The 19708-nt window shown below is 35.8% G+C and overlaps 1 protein-coding gene across 5 annotated transcripts in view; it reads left to right on the plus strand.

Moving 5' to 3' along the window:
- Window positions 1-19708, plus strand: part of LOC109449436 (multiple epidermal growth factor-like domains protein 6) — a 731002-nt gene that overhangs the window by 36623 nt on the left and 674671 nt on the right. For 4 of the 5 annotated variants that reach the window (XM_074327498.1, XM_019735706.2, XM_074327521.1 and 1 more), the window contains exon 2: window positions 1417-1499. The exons of the other annotated variant lie outside the window; for it this stretch is intronic. The gene's annotated coding sequence lies outside the window, so the exon portion shown is untranslated. The remainder of the gene's footprint in view (window positions 1-1416; window positions 1500-19708) is intronic. 5 annotated transcript variants of the gene reach the window in all.

Genomic DNA, 19708 nt, shown 5'->3' on the forward strand with positions numbered 1-19708 from the left:
ATATCAGAATCTTTATATAAAAGCTATCTGCCAACTCATAATCCTTTAATTAAACCTACCTTCCCCAGCTATTAGGTTTCAAGACACATAAAAAAAACAAAAAAACATTTATTATTAAAATAATTATTCTGGTTTTGTTTTATTACAAGTATTGCAACAGCATTTCCTCCAGTTTTAATCATAAATCTTCAGTTTCTACATTTCATTATAGACTAAATTAGTGCTGTAGGCTGACCTAGGATATGACCTCTAATGTAGCAGTTTTTTTCTGTGAGAAACTGCATTTGAAATAACAACCTCTCTTCATTCAAAACAAGTTTTCTTAAGAATCTAGTCTATATTTATTACCACTAGTTACTCACTTTCCATCTCTTCCGCTACTCATTGCAGTCTAATTTGCACACTGATATGTCTATAGAATGTACTTTTGCTGAAGGTACCAAAGACCTTCTATTTATCAAAGCTAATGACCTGTTTTTATTCTTCATTCTCCTTGAATTTTCTTCTCTTGATAGTGTGGATTGCATGCTATCCTTTCTTTTTTAAATCTATGGTATTGTTTCTTCTAGTTCTCTTAATACTCTGACCATTATCTATTTGTGTTTCTGACTGTCCTTTCCCCCTTTCTGCCTCTTTAGGTCTAGGTTATTTATCTCCTTATCCCTGCATATATTCTTGCCTCACATAAACATCATCTATTTTGGCAATGTCATTCACTCTCCTGAATTCAACTCTTTAGACTTCCAACTCTTACTTTCCTATTGAGTCCTAGTCTCATATTTCCAACTCCAAAGTGTAATTTATTCTTTCCTTCTCAGTCGCGGTTAGTGGTGCTTTTCAACATCAACCCAGCCACTGTTAGTTACCTAGGTATTAGCCAGGCCCATTCAAAGTTGGACTGAAAGGTGACTGACTGTGATCAGTCCTAAGGCTGCAGGAAGTCAACACAATGCCTTTTTGCAATTTAGACAAAGTTACTCCCATACATGAGATACTCTACTTCCTAAAACAATCTATAATAACTTCCATCATGTAATGATTTACTTATTATGAAATATTTTTTACAAATCTATAGTGACTAGGATGTAAATGGCCCTCCCTTAGATTTTGTGTTATCTGCTTTCAAGCAGTGTACAACATATACAACTGTATACAGCAGAATAATATTTCATATCCCTATGAGTAAGAAAGGAAAGGTCAAGATGATATTCATCCTCATGAGACTACAAAAATTTAAAAGATTCCCTAAGGAATCTTAATGACATCTGTTACCTTCCAGGGGTTATTGGATAAAATGATTAGTGTTGTGAATTATTAGGAAGAAGTTGAAGTGGATGATAAAATAATATTAGCAATATCTTGCAGGCACAAGAATAAATGTTTTGGTGATATAACCTCAATATTGTTCTTTGACAGGTGCCACAAAATATATGAGACGTTCAGTGTCTAAACAGGTGGGAAACACAATTCCTGAGAAAATATAGGTCATAATCTTACAGGTATGTCATGCCATATTCCAATGTCTAAGAGTTCAAAACATTTTTGGGATTCAGTGATTTGCTAAGCTTTCAATAGCTTGAACTGTTGTTCCAGACAATGAACAAGTCATCATGAAAATAAGGCATGAAAGCAGACATCTAGAACATTTTGGGGCTACTGGGAGCACATAGGCTTTCTTTTTTTGAGCATTATTTAGTTAGGAATAGTGTCTGATTAAATGCAGTGGGGGCAGTTCCTGGAAGAAGATTGCAATGTTCAGTAGAGTGGTCTCAAAAAAAACACGGTAAGAGAGAGTATGTAGTGATGTTTAAAATAACGTATGCATATACACTGCCAGAATACTTTCACAAATACAGGGGGCTGGATAATACAAAGATATATTTCAGAAATACTTAAATTTCTTGAAAAATACTAGTTGAATATACATAAGTATATATAATAAATATACTTGAATTACTTGAATTCAGAAATGTATATATTTTAGAAATACTTTCTGTAGTTTGGAAACACTTGGGGACAGCTTTGCAGGAGGCTGGATAATATATTTATATTTATGTATAATAAATATATATTTATACATAATAATATATATTTATATATAATATAATTATTCATTAGATCTACAGGCTAATGATGCATAGGAAAGTCAAGCTATTTATTATACATGTATATAATACACATCATTTATACTTGTTAAATATGCTTTAATTTTAGATCATACTGTATAATTTGGATTCTTATTTTTCATTTGTCTTATCATGAGCATTTTGCCTATGTCAATATATATTTTCCAAAATCATTATATAAAAGTCTGTGTAGTAGTTTGTTATGTGCTGTAACATAATTTGTAATTCCATCTTTATTATATTTACTATATTTACTTTTTTACCTTTCTAAACAACACAAACCACATAATAATTATGAAAGAATCTAACTCCAGAAAAAGATTTATGTACAAAAAGTTGAATTATTTCCTTGGTATATATTCCTGAAGGAAGATTTTATGAGATGGTTGAGTAAGAACATTTTTGTAAGCCGTGGTATGTACTTCTGAATTGTTTTTCCAGAAAGGTTATAAAACTTCTTTTTGACAGACTGGTTTGATTGCTCTATCAGTGGGAAATTGTAGTTATAATGTAACTGAGTGTAAACAAGGATTTGGAAAAAACTTATTTCATCCTTACAGAAAAGTTTGAGAAATGCAGAGTTGATAACAGTTCAATAAAGTGGATTTAATGTACTCACAGGTGCTGATTAAATAAATACATCAGCCTTAAAAAGGGTTTCTAGTACCTTGTTACCGGGTTCTCTTCTATACAGTATTTCTTTTTAAATAAATGATATAAATGAATATATAAAAAAAAATCTGCTCCGAAAACTTGATGTTCCAGAAAATCAACATTTAGGAAGTAATCGTTTTGTTAAAATTTGGAGGCACTTAAATATAGTAGTTAAATGCATAGTATTTAGAGTCAGATTGGGGTTTATTTATTTATTTATAGTTGTTGTCCTTTCAATCTTAGCTGTGGAGGGTGCTGTTCAGCTTCAAGTTGTCCTTTCAGTCTTAGTTGTGGAGGGTGCAGCTCAGCTCCAGGTCCAGTTTCCATTGCTAGTTGCAGGGGGCGCAGCCCACCATCTCTTGTGGGAGTCGAGGAATCGAACTGGCAACCTTGTGGTTGAGAGAATGCGCTCCAACCAACTGAGCCATTTGAGAGCTCAGTGGCAGCTCAGCTCAAGGTGCAGTGTTCAATCTTACTTGCAGGGTGTGCTGCCCACCATCCCTTGCGGGACTCGAGGAATTGAACTGGCAACCTTGTGGTTGAGAGCCCCCTGGCCCATGTAGGAATCGAACTGGCAGCCTTCGGAGTTAGGAGCATGGAGCTCCAACCGCCTGAGCCACCGGGCCGGCCCCAGACTGGATTTTAAAGATCAGCTTCATGACTTGTTGGCTCTGTAACTTTGGCCAAGTCACCTAGTCTCTCTCAAACTCATTTTTTTTTTTTTTTTTTTTTTTTTAGGGTCACAGTAAAACTGAGAGGAAGGTATAGAGATTTCCCATATACCCCTGTTCCCATACATGCATAGCCTCCCCCATTATCAACGTCCCCCACCAGAGGGGTACGTTTGTTGCAACTGATAAACTTACATACAGATCACAGTCACCCAAAGTCCACAGTTTACATGTGTGGGGTTTGGACAAATGTATAATGGTGTGCATCCATTACTATAATATACAGAGTAGCTTCACTGTCCTAAAAATCCTCTGTGCTTTGCGTATTCCTCCCTCCCCACACTCCAGCCCCCATCCCTGGCAACCACGGATCTTTTTTATTCTCTCCATAATTGTGCCTTTTCTAGAATGTCATATAGTTGGAGTCATACAATATGTGGCTTTTTCAGATTGACTTTGGATATTCAGTTCCTTTGGATATTCAGACATAAGTAATAGAAATTAGGAAAAGATGGGATTTCAAAGAGTCTAAGGAAGACCTGAACAAACAGGCCTCAGTGAGGTAGGAAGCAGAGAAGCTCCTGTGTCAGCTACACTCAGTATCAGAGCTTGAAGCTTCTTTCTCTGGGTGCCACCATTGATATGCCTCAGCACCAACCTCCTAGTCTCTTCCCAATTCTCTGGAGACAGAATCTGATTATCTGATTATCTGATTATCCAAGATCCCCTTTTGGATTGAGCATGCATTGCCAGGTAGTAAAATGGGCTTCATATTTAGACCCCTAGAAGTAAAAACTCAGAATGGATACTTTGCACATTCACAGCGAGGTCTGCCTCCCTTTCCTTTTTCCCTCTGCCTTCTCTGAAGTCCACGCTTTGTTGACATTCTCATCCTTTTCTGTCAGTGAATTGCTCTAAATCCATGATATGACAGTTGCTGTTGATCAGTGCTTAAGACTGAGCAGAAGGAAATGTCCTTTATTGATATTTTGCTTTTCCTCTGAAATTAATGATTAATGTGGTGCATCTTAAAGGGGAGAAGACTGTATTTAAAAATCCTTGCGCAAAGGACAGCTGTTCAGTATGGATTTGTTTTAGATCTGGGCTTATAGAGGCAGTCCCTTTTTATACGAATATTTTAGGGAGATATTCAATATATAGTATTTTATTTATATAAGAGATGAGCTTTGGCTAACTGAAACTTCAAATGTAACTTACTCTGCTATTCCAATAGTATGGAAATATGAACATAAACTTCAAGGCGAAAATAGATCCTATCAATATTTATAAATATTTTAATCAATAATAGTAGCTTTTAATAACTAAGCCAGTAGATTTTTAAAAATCTTTGAACTACTGTAATGTTGTAACTAAGGGATTTGGCAAACCCTGCTTTTTTTTTTTTTTCTTGGATCATTTTCCTTTCTTTTTTTAATTAAAATTTACTGCCGTGACAATGGTTAGTAAAATTACATAGGTTTCAAGTGTACAATTCTGTGATACATTATGTACAAGTATATATCACATTGCATGTTCACCACCCAGAGTCAGTTCTCCTTCCATCACCATATATTTGACCCCGTTTACCCTCATCTACCCCCCCGCTCCTCCCTTACTTACTGGTAACCACTAAATTATTGTCTGTGTCTATGAGTTTTTGTTTCTTTATTTGTTTATCTTGCTCCTTTTTTGCTTTCAGTTTTATATCCCACATATCAGTGAAATCATATAGTTCTCGACTTTTTCTCTGTGACTTATTTTGCTCAGCATAATAATCTGAAGATCCATCCATGTTGTCACAAATGACACTATTTCATCTTTTCTTATGGCAGAATAGTATTCCATTGTGTACCTATAACACATCTTTATCCAGTCATCTATTAGAGGACACTTTGGTTGTTTCCATGTCTTGGCCACTGTAAATAAAGCTGCAATGAACAATGGAGCACATATATTTTTAGTGATAAATGTTTTCAGATTTTTTGGGTATATACCCAGGAAAGGGATTGCTGGGTTATATGATAATTGTATTCTTAATTTTTTGAGGGTCCTCCACACTGCCTTCCATAGCAGCTGCATCAATCTGAATTCCATGGATCAAAGACCTGAAACAATAAACTGCATAGGAAAAAACAAAGGTACTAAACTTATGGACCGTGAGTTCAAAGAGCATTTTATGAATTTGACCTCAAAGGCAAGGGAAGTAAAAGCTAAAATAAATAAATTAGACTATATCAAACTAAAAAGCTTCTGCACAGCAAAAGAAACCATCAACAAAATAAAGAGGCGAACAACTGTATGGGAAAAGATATTTGCAAACAACACCTCCAATAAGGGGCTAATATCCAAAATATATGAAACTCATATAATTCAACAACAAAAAAATAAACAATCCAATTAAAAATATGGGCAGAGGACCTGAATAGACATTTCTCCAAAGAGGACATACAGATGGCCAATAGACATGAAAAGATGCTCAACGTCATGAATCATCAGACAAATGCAAATAAAAACCACAGTGAGACATCACCTCACACTAGTTAGAATGGCTATCATCAACAAGACAAATAATAACACGTGTTGGAGAGGCTGTGAAGAAAAAGGAACCCTCATACACAGTTGGTGGGAATGCAGATCAGTGTAGTCACTATAGCAAACAGAAAGGGCCCCATAGCAATTATTTTCAGCTTTGGAAGCCACATGGTCTCTGTTGCTATGTACTATTGAGTGCCGCCATTGTCATGGAGAAACAGCTATTGACAGTGCAGAAACAAATGAGCTTGGCTGTGCTCCAGTGAAACTTTATTTACAAAACCAGGTTGCGGATGGAATTTGGCCCCAGGGCCATATTTTGCCACCCATTGTAACTCATTACATGTTTGTATTTGTTTTGGCAGTTAGGATGCTCATACCTGACTTTGCAGTCCGTCTCTAGCTTGGACCACACAGCCTGCATCCTATGCTACTCTGTATTTGTGCTATCTTTCTCTATGCCAATACCCTCAGCCACCTTTTAAAAATTGTTATGTTGTTTGTGTCTCAAACCATCACATGAATGCATCTTTGAAATACAATTAACATAATTAAGTTAAACCTAGTTTTAAATTGGGAATCAATTTTGTATTACTGTCGGTATAACTTTCAGTTTATAAGGTGTAAATGTGTCAAGCAAATACCAAAATTTTGATCTCACACAGTAGCTGCATTTTATTATATTTTTATAGCTAATATTCAAAGTCCTCACAGTGGGACTGATATTTTTGATTCTCGGCATTATTCATCTTCACCCTGGATATTGGGAAATTCTATTTTTTCCATTTATTATTTGTTAGGCTATATTTATAGGACTTAAAACACACAAATGTAAATATTAAAATCCAGACCCCTCCAAAAATCCAGTGGTTCCAATAGGTCTTTACTCCCGAGTCTCAGAATGTCAACTCACGTGCCCAAGGCCTCTTAGGATCACATGTGCTTCAATTTAAAACCATCTGCTTTTTTCGCTTGAAATGAATGTTTCACAAACCATTCATTCATGTACAACCTTCACAATTTTTGGCATGTTTCATAAAACTTGACCATTACTTTTTATTTAATTAAAACTTTTTTCATTCAAACGAATAAATGTAAAACAAAACTATACATCACCAATATAAATAGAAAATTAGTATCACATGTCATAGGAAAAGTAATTAAAAATACTAATATATCATGTATATGTGACTTAACTTTATCTTTTTAACACTGGTAGTAAGTACTGTATTTTTGGAAATACTGGTTTAAATGATTCCTCCTTCCTACGCCCTTGTTTACTCTTAGCCTAATCAAGCAGTCAGTCAATCAGTAAGAAACTAGGACCTCACTCCCTACAATTTTGTTCCTACCCTGTCCCATCAATAGCCTTATTAACTTCATGAGGCCCACAACCTCACAGAAAGTGGCTCGCCTTAAGTTCTCTGCTCCTACAATTACTGGGTCCAAATCTGCCCTGCGGGTGTCACATCCTTCCTGTCAACATCATACTTTCTTCCACCCAAATCAAGGGCCACTGAAAACCCTAAGGAAAGGGCAAACCTGTGCATTTCATTTTATAATAGACAAATGACAGTTTCAGCTTGGATTTCCTTATCTTTGGTGTATTGCGTTCTAAACGTCATACTTTTTTTTCCCCTTTACTAACTCAAGTCAGTTACTGAAATAGAAAGACAATTTCTGGAAAGGATGTTAGACTTTTAACACAAAGCTAATCAGAAAATAGAATTTTAAGGAGTAAAAGGTGGTCCTACCTCACGTTTTCACATTATATAGAGCAAAATTTCAAATATATGGGCATTACATAACATTAATTGTTAGGCCTTAGCACTGTGTCATAAATCTCTTCCTTTATGATGCAAAATTGATTTTAAATAGACCAAAATATTGTTTGTATTATGGAGGTATTGATTTAATTTTCCATTACCCTTAAAAGTTGAGATAATTACTAAAAGTAGTTTTAAAAGTTAAATCTAAGCGTTGTCTAACAGACAAGTGTCCCTGAATTGCCCCTTTCTGCTTAGCAGAGGATTTTATAAAAGAAAGCACAGAAATTTGACCTACTTAGTCTGACACAGAAGTTGTCCTTCTAAATTTGAGATCTGTCCAGTTGGCAGTGTAACATTGACAGGGATAATTCCTGCACTAACTGTCATTTCCACAACTGAAAAAGATTACACGGGATCACACTGTCCATCTGTCATCCTTTCCAATGAGTAAAATTATTTTAGATGGAATGTAAAAGCCCAGGACTATTCCCCTAAACTAGCGATATAGCTGCTTCCTGTACTTTTGTAAGACACGCCTCCAGCTTATAGTGAGGACCTAGTAAATCACAGGAGGATCTGCCTTACCTGTGTATAATGTTCCATCTGCACCCAGCAGGGAGTAGGAAGGCAGTCCAGAGAGCAAATATTTACCCTAAGATTAGTGGTTTAAAGTCTGTTTGTCGATACCAGCTTCCTTATTATAATAATTCATACTTAATGACTTTTATTTTGTGCCAGGTATTGTATAAACAATATCTATAGTTCTAACAACAATTCAGCACAATGGGTAATTATTCTCATTTTTTTGATGGAGAAACAGAAGATAAAAACTTAAGTATCAAAGCAAAGCTGTGCTTCAAGCTGACTTCCAATTGGCATCATCCCTAACATTTCTATTTTATACCTTAACCTTCCTTTTTAATCCTCTTTGCTTTTAAAGTCTGGAGTCTACTTGATGGCCAACTTTAGAAAACTTTTCCCTGTTCTCTACTTTCTGGGGCTTTCTAACACATTGGACTACTGGCTTGTCTATCTAAACTATGATTCTACGAAGCTCTCTTTACAAGATTCTGTATCCTTGACTGGATTTATGAATTAATGTTTGAGTCCTTGCTCTCCTAGAGAACATCTTTGCCAGACCCCTTCCTTTTAATCAAATTTCTAGCTATGGCCTCTTCTATCACTCTTTCCTTGAGGGCAGAGGCTATTAAGTGGCAGCAAGGTGGGCCTATCCACTGTAACACGTGTTTGGTTTATCTAAACCGGTGCTGGTGGTTATTATTATTTTTTTTTTTTTTACTTTTTTTTGCCTTGTAACCACATTTAAAATGGAAAGATTTCAGAAGTCAGACACAACAGATAACATTCTATCATTCTACGTATATTAAGTATCCAGAATAGGTAAATCTACAGAGAGAGCAGATTGGTGCTTTGCAGTGGCTGAAAGGAAGGGCAAATGAGGAGTAATAGCTTAATGGGTACAGGGTTTTATTTCGAAGTGCCAGAAATGTTTGGGAACTAGATAGAGGTGGTAGTAACACCCACTGTGAATGTACTAAATACTACTGAATTGTTCACTTTACAATGATTGATTTTATTCTATGTGAATGTCACATAAATGAATAGAATGATTTTAGATTTTCTACCTTTTTTGGGAAACTGCTCTCTCATTCTCACCATGTAACTGTCAGCTAGAGCTGAGGGGCCACAACTCCTTCAGATGAGAAGACCAGACTCTGTACTGTTGACCACATCTGCGAAGAAGAGTCAGCGCCAACTTTCTACATGTCCTCGCTGCTGATGTTGCTGTATCAGAGAGCTGTTTCTCTGTATGCTCCATCAAAAGCAGGGAAAGAAAAAAATTGCTGAGAGAGCTACACTTTAAAAAAAAAAAAAAGAGGGTCAGTGGAGAAGAAAACTGATTTTCTTTCTTGGAAAGGATATTCTTTTATGTTTACTATGCATACAAAGCATATCAATATCAAACCAAAGTCAAGTGGGAGCTTCACCCCTTTACCCACCACATCTGTGGGCATTTGACAGATGATCCCTGACATAGAGTGACATTTTAATGATTGAAACTAATAGCAGTGGATTGGAAGAGGCAGAACAAGAGAAAAGTGGAATCAAATGAAATAGAGACTTACAGTAACAAACAGCAAAAGCCTAAAACAAATAATGTCCATTCTCCCCTATGATCCCTTGATATTCTCTGTAAGGTGGGAAGAAGAAAATTATTGGTTTCCTCCTTTAAGGAACATCACAGAATAAATCTGGAATCAGTTTTGATGCTTTTACTCCTCTAACGGTTTATGTACTTGGAAGCCCATGTAGTAAATAACCTTGCCTAGAAAGAGCTCTAGCCTTTGACCCTTGGCTTCTGGGAAGTAATGGCAAAGCCCTCAGAATGGCAGTCCTGATGGGAGTGTCCTGGGCACTCTTATAGTTAACCAATAGTCTAACAACGTGATACATGGTGAGGGCTCGCTATACCCAGATAGATAGTCTTAGGGTCAGGGCTGACCACACCAGAAAACCCATAATGTTATTTAGGGTCATGCCATGTCAGATAATTTCGAGACTGAGATCAACCATGTGGGCAATGAACCTATGGATCATGATCCAATAAAATCTCTGAACACTGACCTTAGGTGAATTTCCCTCATTGGCGATACTCTATATGTATTGTCACATAGTGATGCCAGGAAACTAATGTATGCTGACTCCATGGGGAGAGGACATTGAGAGCTCCATGTCTGGTACTTCCCTGGATTCCACCCTATGTGCTTTGTCTGTTGGTTGATTTTAATCTGTATCCTTTCCCTCTAATTAACTGTCACTGTAAGAATAACAGCTTTCAGTGAGTTCTGTGAGTACTTCTAGAAAAGTACTGAGGGTGGTTTTGGGATTCCCCACAAACTTGCATTTGGTGTCAGAAGTGAGGTCAGTCTTGCGTGCACTATGTGCCCTTTAATTTTGCAATTGGCTAAACTCTTCACAAAGTCTCATTCTTCATTGTGTCTTTTTAATACACATACGTGCAAGCACATACACACACATATCTTGATTACGTCATGGGAGTAGAATTCATGAGGAGAGGGACAAATTTCACCTCCTACTTTACCCATTTCCACTCTGTTTTAAATTTTTGTAAGCAGGTATTACATTTATAATAAAAATATTTAAGAAATTAAAGAGTTTCATCTTTTCAACATTACCCCTCTATCAAGCAAGAAGTACTGGAGAGAAGGAAAATGATTTATAAAGATAACAGAAATAGTAAATCTGGAAACCAATCACAGGAATACATAACTAAAGTAAAATTATGCACTATACATTACAATTTATTTTAATCCTTGGCAATATTTGAAAGAAGTATATTGAATTGAGTATATAATGTGCCTGATTTTGAAAGGCAATTAGGTCATTTAAACTATAATTAGAATTTTAAAATAAATCATCATAATTTCTTTAAATATGCACACCGAGTCATAATATTGCTTTTTGAAAACCACATCAGAGAACAATTTAAATAAAGCTTGGAAAGTTTCATGAGTTTATGTCTATGCACCTATTGGCCTAAATAGAAGTCTTCAGGAAGAAGAAAAAAAATAAAAACTCTAAATGCCAAACTTGGAGCTAGAATAAAATAGGTTTTTAGACACAGTATTGGGAGATAACAGAATGTGAATAGAATAGAGAATACTAAAAATAAAATAAGATAAGCATCTGCTGATTTCTCCCTCCCCTCTTTTCTCTCCGTCTTAGGAGCTCTGTTAAGGTAGAGTCCTGTACTTGGGCCATAGGTGTAACAGTTTCATGATGTCAGAGACAAAATGAGCAAAGGCCATTTATTCATTAGCCAGGCAAGGGAACCCATCTGTCATAACTTTCATTTCAGCAGGATTTCTAAGATGGTAGAAAGGAGAATAAGTTTACAAAGTAAAAAGAGGAATCACAGTCTCTGACTGGCAAGCTTTCTATGAAAGTGGATTTTTGGAAGTGGAGGAGCCTTTCCATTTGGACTTCTGGCACATTTCTTGGTTGGCTTCAAGGGGGTAAGTGAGTTTTCTGGAGACATTTCAAAAGAGGAAGAAGTGTACAGTGTTAGGGCTGGAGGTGTTCTGTAGCTGACCATTTCCTGGAACAAGTAGGGGACCATGGGATCCTTTTTTTTTTTTCTTTTTTTTTTAAAGTCAAACTATCCTAATGGTCCTTATGGAGAGTAGGCAGAGGTGGCTCCCATGGCAGACAGTTTCTCAGTAAACACAGAGTTGGGCAGCTGTCAAGTCTTATTCCAGGTGGAGTCACTGGCCTTGTTCTCCCTTTTCTCCTGCCGTGCTCTCCCTCATTCACTCTACATCCATCACTTTGACCTTCCTTCTGATCCTTAAACACATGACACCAGTTCCTGCCTTGGAGCCTCTGGTCTCTCTTTCTCTTCTCTCTGCAACGTCCTTCTGCCAGATCTTCCTGTGGCTCAATCTTCCTGTTTACTCAGGCTTTGACTAACCAGACCACTTAAGCCAACCATTTAAAAGAAAGAAAAAGGAAGAAAAAATCTATATTCAAATTTGCTTATGTATGTATAATGATACTCTGGAAGTTACATGAGAATTCAACAACAGTGGTTACTTCTGGGGGAGCAGTGAGAACAATCTGAGAATATGGAGGTGAGCATTGGAGGGGGAGATTTACCATTTATCTTTTCATACATTCTGATATTTGAATGTATGTATTACTATGTATTACCTATCAAAATATTTTTTAAAAATGAAAATACATTAACATGAATAGCAGCTACTGAGCCAGCCACCATTACTATTCTGTGTGTGTGTATATATATTGGTCTAAAATTGACTTTTTCCACCTTCATGGTTAGTTAATAATTTGTCTGAGTATAGAAGTCTAAATTGAAAATAATTTCAGCACAGAAGTTTGAACACATTTTTCTTCATTGTTTTCTAGTGTTCAGTGTTCCTGATGAGAAATTAAACATTCCTTTGTTGTTATTATTGTTATTTGTAGGTGATCTGTCTTTTTATTCCCAAATCTCTTTATGGAAGCTTTTAGGAATATCTCTTTATCTCTAGTAGTTTTTTCCCCCCTCAACTTTAAAAATTGTGGTGCAATAAAAACTAGCATAAAATTTACCATCTTGACTATTTTTAAATGTACAATCCAGCGGTATGAAATATAATCATATTATTGTGCAACTATCACTACCGTCCATTCTCTCTCTCTCTCTCTCTCTCTCTCTCTCTCTATATATATATATATATATATATATATATATATATATATATATATATATATATATATATATATATAGTTCATTTGTTTGTTTTTACTTTCAAAACTAAAACTCTCTATGTCCACTGACTAATTACTCTCCATTACCACCTCCCCCCACCTCCTGGTCCTGACGACACCATTATCTTTCTGTCTCTATGAATTAGACAACTCTAGGTACCTCATATAAGTGGAATCATACAGTGTTTTATACTCTGTGTTTTGTAGCATTTTTCAGCATTTCCTTATTCATTTGTTATTGCTTGTCTCCTCCATTGTGTTTTAAGCTCCGTGAGAGCAGGGACGTTGCTTTCCTGCTCATCCCTGTATCCTTAGAACTAAGAGCAATGCCTGGAACAGAGCATGAGGAGAGTTGATGAATGTTCAACAGTACCCAATACGGCAGTTCCTCCTGCAGGAGGAATTATCTACACCACTCTCCCAGAAGAGGTGTGAACCTGGCAAATATTTAACAAGTCATCAACTGCCTGGGATATGGGGTGTGCTTGGATTTGGTCTCAATTGCCTGTATTTCTGACTGGCTCTCTGTTTAATATTATAATGAAATAACTAAAATAAGTTCCCATTTAGTATAATTAGGATCAAATTAACACGGTAAGACAGTTTGTGAAAATTCTTATAATGAAAATTCCTTAAGTGCAGTTTCTTAGTTGGCAAAGAACTTCTTTTTCTTCTCTCTTGTCTTGAAGTAGAAGACTATTCTACTGTCATCGGATAAATACCACCTTATCCTCTCCTTAGTAGAACCTTGACTATGACCTTGTTAGAGTGCCAATATTCCTTTCTTTCTGGAATAGATTTAGGCTAGACCAGGAGTCAGCAACACTTCCTTAAAGGGTCAGATACTAAATATTATAGATTCTGTAGGCTGTGATTTCTGCCTAACTACTCAACTCTGTTGTTGCAGCCCAAAAATAGCCAAGACAATAGACAACATAAATAGGAATTAGCATGTCTGTATTCTAACAGCACTTTTTTATGGTACTGAAATTTTAATTTCATATAATTTTCATGTGTCATGAAATATTATTCTTGAGAGTTTTTCCTACCTATTTAATCAAAACCATTCTTCTCTGTTCCTTTCTTCTTTTCTTGATCTCTTCCCTTGTGGTTTGCTGGTTTTCTTTAGTGTTTTGTTTGGGTTCCTTTCTCTTTATGCTTTGTGTGTCATTTGTAGATTTTTGGTTTGTGGTTACTGTGAGGGTTGTGCATATCATTCTGTATCTGTAGCAGTCTATTTTAAGTTGATAGGTGTTGAAATTCAAATATATTCTAAAAGGACTACATTTTTAATCCCCACTCCACACTTTATAGTTTTGATGTCATATTTTACATCTTTTTGTTCCGTGTAGCTCCTAAGTAAATATTGCAGTTTGAGTTAAGTTTGGTACTTTTGTCATTTGACCTTGTACTACCTTTTTAAATGTTTAATTTGCTGTGTTTGTTAATATTTGCCTTTACGTGTGAGATTTTTCCTTTGTCATATATTCTTATTTCTGGTTATGGCTTTTCCTGTTTTGCTTAAAGCAGAACTTTTTTGCTTAAAGTTATTCTTGTAAAGCTGGTTTAATGGTGATGAACTCCTTTAGGTAAAGCTAGTTTGGGACACTATCTTTCCTTAACACTTTTGCTGTGATGTTCGACTATAGTCAAATTATATTTCCATGCTGCTTATGGAGGCGTTAGACTTTACCCCCACGAGCTCAGTGTTCCAGAAAGGAAGTTTAGGAAAGCAGATGTACAGTTTTTTTATATTTTTGTGTTTTTCAAGAATGAATACCAATAGGAAATGTTTATACTTCAAAGTAATCATTTATTTTAATAAAACGTAGCACCTTAACGGTATTTACTTAAAAATATAAATACTATAATTATTTTTTGTGGATTTTTGACACATTTTGGAGAAAAAACTTGAAATCAATCAATGCAGTGAATTAATTCTGAATGATAACCTTGCCAGGTAAGTTATTCTAGGTTGTAGCTTTCTTTCTTTCAACACTTTAAAGATGTCCTGCCATTCCTTTCGGGCCAGTAAAGCTGTTGCTTAATAATCACCTGATAACCTATTGGATTTCCCTTGTATGTAACTTGTTTTCTTCTTGCTGACTTTAAGATTGTCTCTTTATCTTTATCTTTTGCCATTTTAATTACAGTATGTCCTGGTGTGGCTCTCTTTGGGTTCATCTTGTTTGGAAATCTCTGTGCCTCCTGGACCCGGATGTCTGTTTTCTTTCCCAAGTTAGGAAAGTTTTTAGTCATTATTTTTTCAAATAAATTTTCTGCTCCTTTCTCTCTACTTCTTCTAGGTTCCCTATATATATGAATGTTTGTGTGCTTGGTGCTATCCCAGAAGTCTCTTAAACTATCCATATTTTTAAAATTCTGTTTTCTTTTCGCTGTTCTGATTGGTTGATTTCCATTAGTCTATCTTCCAGGTTGCTGATCTGTTCTTTTGTGTTAGCTGATTTGATGTTGATCCCTTCTAGAGTGTTTTTTATTTCAATTATTGTATTCTTCAGTTCTACTTAGTTCTTTATTGTACTTTGAATTCTTTGGTGAAGTTCTCCCTAAGTTCTTCTATTCCACTTTCAAGTTTGGTGAGCATCCTTATTATCATTTCTTTGAATTCTTTATCAGGCAAATTGCTTATCTCTATTTTATTAGTTTTGTGTGTGTATGTGATTTTTCTTGTCCCTTCATTTGAGAGATATTCTTCTATTATCTCATTTTGTTTGACTTTCTATGTTTGTTTATATAAGTTAGAAAAAATAGCTCTTTCTCCCAGTCTTGAAAAAATTGGCTTATGTGAAAACAGCCTCTGTGTAGGCTGTGCATGCCTAGTAGTTTTGGAAGGTGGGTTGGAGCTGAGCAGGTGCTTACAGCATCTGAGGCGCCAGCCTACTGGACTGGAGCAGCTCTAGGTTTGGAGGCCAGGTGTGTCTATTAATACTCTGTTGATCCCACTTGCTCCATTTGTTTGCAGCACAAACAAATGGAGCAAGACAAAATGGATTCTGGGCAATGTGGCCAGAAACAAACTGTGGTGACCTTGCTGGTAGACCAGACCACCTGGATAGAGCTCCACCTTGCTCTATCAAGACAGAGAGAAACATAAACAATGGCCTCACTGGCACTTTCTATCCTGGAGAATTCCTGCAGATCCTGGAGAACTACCACAGCTTCTCAGCCTTCTCTATACAGTCTCTCTTTTGTTTCTTGTGGACTAAGTAATCATGTGTAGAAGCAACCTCTCTGTAGACTCTGTGTGCGGGTAGTTTGGCAGGCCAACTGAAACCAGGTGTGTGCTTACTGCACTTGGGCACTGGTCTGCAGGGCTGGAGCAGCTAAATAGGGAGGCCAGGTGCCTGTGGTAACCCCCTATTGATCCTACTTGCTCCCTTTGTTGGCGCTGAAGTGGACTCCAAGCATTGTAGCCTTATTTACAATATACAAGATATGGAAGCAACCTAGGTGTCCAGCAATAGATGAATGGATAAAGAAAATGTTATATATATATATATAATATTACTCAGCAGTAAAAAAGAGTGAAACCTTGCCATTTGTGAAAACGTGGATGGACCTAGAGGGTATTATGCTAGGTGAAATAAGTCAGATAGAAAAAGACAAATACTATATGATTTAACTTCTATGTGTTATCTAAAAAACAAAACAAAACAAAAACAAATAAACAAAGAAAACAAAACAGAAACAGACCTATAGATACAGAGAGGAAGCTGATGGTAGCCAAAGGAGCGGGGGTTGGGGTAGAAGGAAAAATTTAAAAACAGAACTAAAGTGTTAACAAACAGAACAGAGTCATTGAAGAAAATAAAAGACCCACATACTTAGCTTGTAAGCTACATAAAAACAGGCTGTGAACTCGATTTGGCCGATGGGCAGGAATTTACCTACCTCTGGACTAGACTGTTATCATTTTGAAGGAAGGAATACCTGTGAAATGTAAAACATAATTCCCAGATAGTGCAGAGCACACAGAAGACAATACGTAGATACTCACATTGCATCAAGTATGGATCTTTTGAAATAAACAGGAAGAAAAGAATTTTGCCAACTCACGTGTAGCAATAAAGCTATGTATACAAACACACAGATATTAAAACATGCTACCACATGGTAGTAATTTTAGCCTTACTCCTGAAAGAAATTATTCTTGGACTAAAATTAGACACTAACTGAAAAGCCTATATTAAGCAAAGGTCAGTATAAACTATTGCATTCTTACTAGAAAGGAAAAAAAGAATCTCAAATTGGTTGCACAAAGACTCTCTCTCTCTCCATATATATGTAAATTTTTCTACGGGGTCTCATTATTGCCTTTGGTGTCCTTTATCTTAAATCACTCAGCTTAAGGATTAAATCTTCAACATTTAAAAGAAAATGTGTGTATATGAAGCAAGTGTTTAAAGATGAGAGAGCTGAGGCACAGAATAGTTAAGAAATTTCCTAAAGTCACGCAGCTGCCACATGCCAAGCCTGATTCAGACCCAGTCAGTAAGACTCTAGGACTCGTTCTTGTTAATACTGTGCTATTTTTAAATCATCACACCTTTTAATTTTCAGGCTAATAATACTCTTTCTCTCCAAGGGAAACTGTTTCCTCTATAAAGAGAGTGAGAGTTTAAAAATATTTCACCCACTTCAATAAATAAACTGTGATACATAAACATTCAAGTCTTAAAGTACAGGATATAATAGTCTCATCAGACTGGCAAAGTGAGTGCTACTGAAGACCCACTCAGGGGAACCACCTGGATTTTACATGCAGGCCCAAAATAGCCTTTTTGAAAAGAGGCTTTATATATATATATATATACACACATATACATATATATGTACATATTCCATATAAATGTATATGTAAGAAACTGGAGTAAAAATTCATTCTTCTACAGCAATGCTCACTTTACCAGGTTTTGCTATATATGTGAAGCATAATTAATAACAATTCAAATTGGTGCTAGTAAAATACCTCTTAGACAGAAATGTTTCAGCCCAATATACAAAGCTAAGCAAAGTTCATGTTACTTTCAAATACTAATTGTAGAATGTATTGCAGGCACCATTGTCTCTTTTGGAAAAAAGATGTTGATCAAAGGTCTATTTCAGAATGCTAAATATAGGAGTTGGCAGGTTCAGTAATTTTCTTTTCATCAAACATACCTGGAAAACGATATTACAAAGAAATGAGACCCTGCGATGATAATGGTTTCTTCTTTCCCAGTAGTTAATAGATATTTTAATTTTATAATTTACCATTGCCATTGATGAGTTTTAAAGAAAATGCAGTGGTGTAGGCTGACCTCATGAAAGTGAAACAAAATTAGACAGAAATGCCACTTTTTGATGAGGCAGTTTTTCAGTGTTCTTTCTTCTCGTATTTCAAATTAGTTCCTATAACTTCAATCACTTCTATCCCAAATAAGAAATAAAAATATCTTTAACTTATACTGCATCATATAATTTATGAAGTATTTTTACATATATGAACTAAGTTTATCGATGCAATGCTGATAGGTGTTTTTACTCCTTTTTATGGATGAGGACATTGAGAAAGATTAGATGATCTTGCTAAGATAATTTTCTTCCTATTCTCTCTTTTTTTTTTTTTTTTGAAATGAATGATTTTATTACCCACAATCTCATAAGAAGAAATTGTAGAAAAATGAGACTATTATGAGTATTCCATAATTCTTCCTGGTTAACTTGGTAAGGACACTTAACTCTGGGGAGATAAGAGAAAGAACTATTGCTGTTTGTCTTTTAACTTATTTTTCTTAATTATATTAGTCACCATCTATTGAGTTCTCAAAAAAACATTTAATAGACATTAGCATGTTTAATCACCACAATACCTGAAGTGGTGGACACATATTATAGATGTGAAAACTGAGGCTTAAAGATATTAATTTACTCAAGATTAATAGGGCTGATAATGAAATCCACCTTGGATGGTTGTGGAAATTACGTGAGCTCATGTGTGTAAAGCATGGTGTTTGTTAAACGAGAATTGCTCTATAAATATTGACTATTATATTTGGTCTTGGATGGTCAAGAAGAGTTGACTAAGGAGCTAGGATTAAGGCTGGTTCAAATGCATAAGCAAACATGAACAGATGGACACGATGCGATGGTTAGTTAGCAAATGGTACCTAACCAAAAATAGGTACACCCAACTCCCCATACCCGCTTAGACGTGATTTTGTTCTTGAGCTTTCCTTGAGTTCAATTATGCAGCACACCATTCCTTACTTGGGGATTATATAATAATGACAAATAACTGTTCAATGCTTTTCTTACCTGTAGGATTTAGAAATTGATTTTAATATAAGAGTTATCACTAATAATGTTTTTTACCATCCATCAGACCATGGTTTGAGACAAGACTTTGTAGTCAATAAGTGTCTAAATATTCTCTATTCCAGAGATTCTCAGAATTTGGTGTGCATCAGAATCACTTGGGAGGTTCTGGTTAAGAATCCAGTTTCATGGGCCCCTCTTGAGAGACATAGATGCAGAACATTGAGGATGGAGATCAGGCACTTCCAGATGACCTGATACAAGTGGTTAGAGATGCCCATTTTGAGAAATTCTTTTCTATTACATTTTTCTAGTTTGGGGAGAA

This window comes from Rhinolophus sinicus, linkage group LG01, assembly GCF_036562045.2.
Source record: "Rhinolophus sinicus isolate RSC01 linkage group LG01, ASM3656204v1, whole genome shotgun sequence".
In the NCBI taxonomy this organism is placed as follows: Eukaryota; Metazoa; Chordata; class Mammalia; order Chiroptera; family Rhinolophidae; genus Rhinolophus; species Rhinolophus sinicus.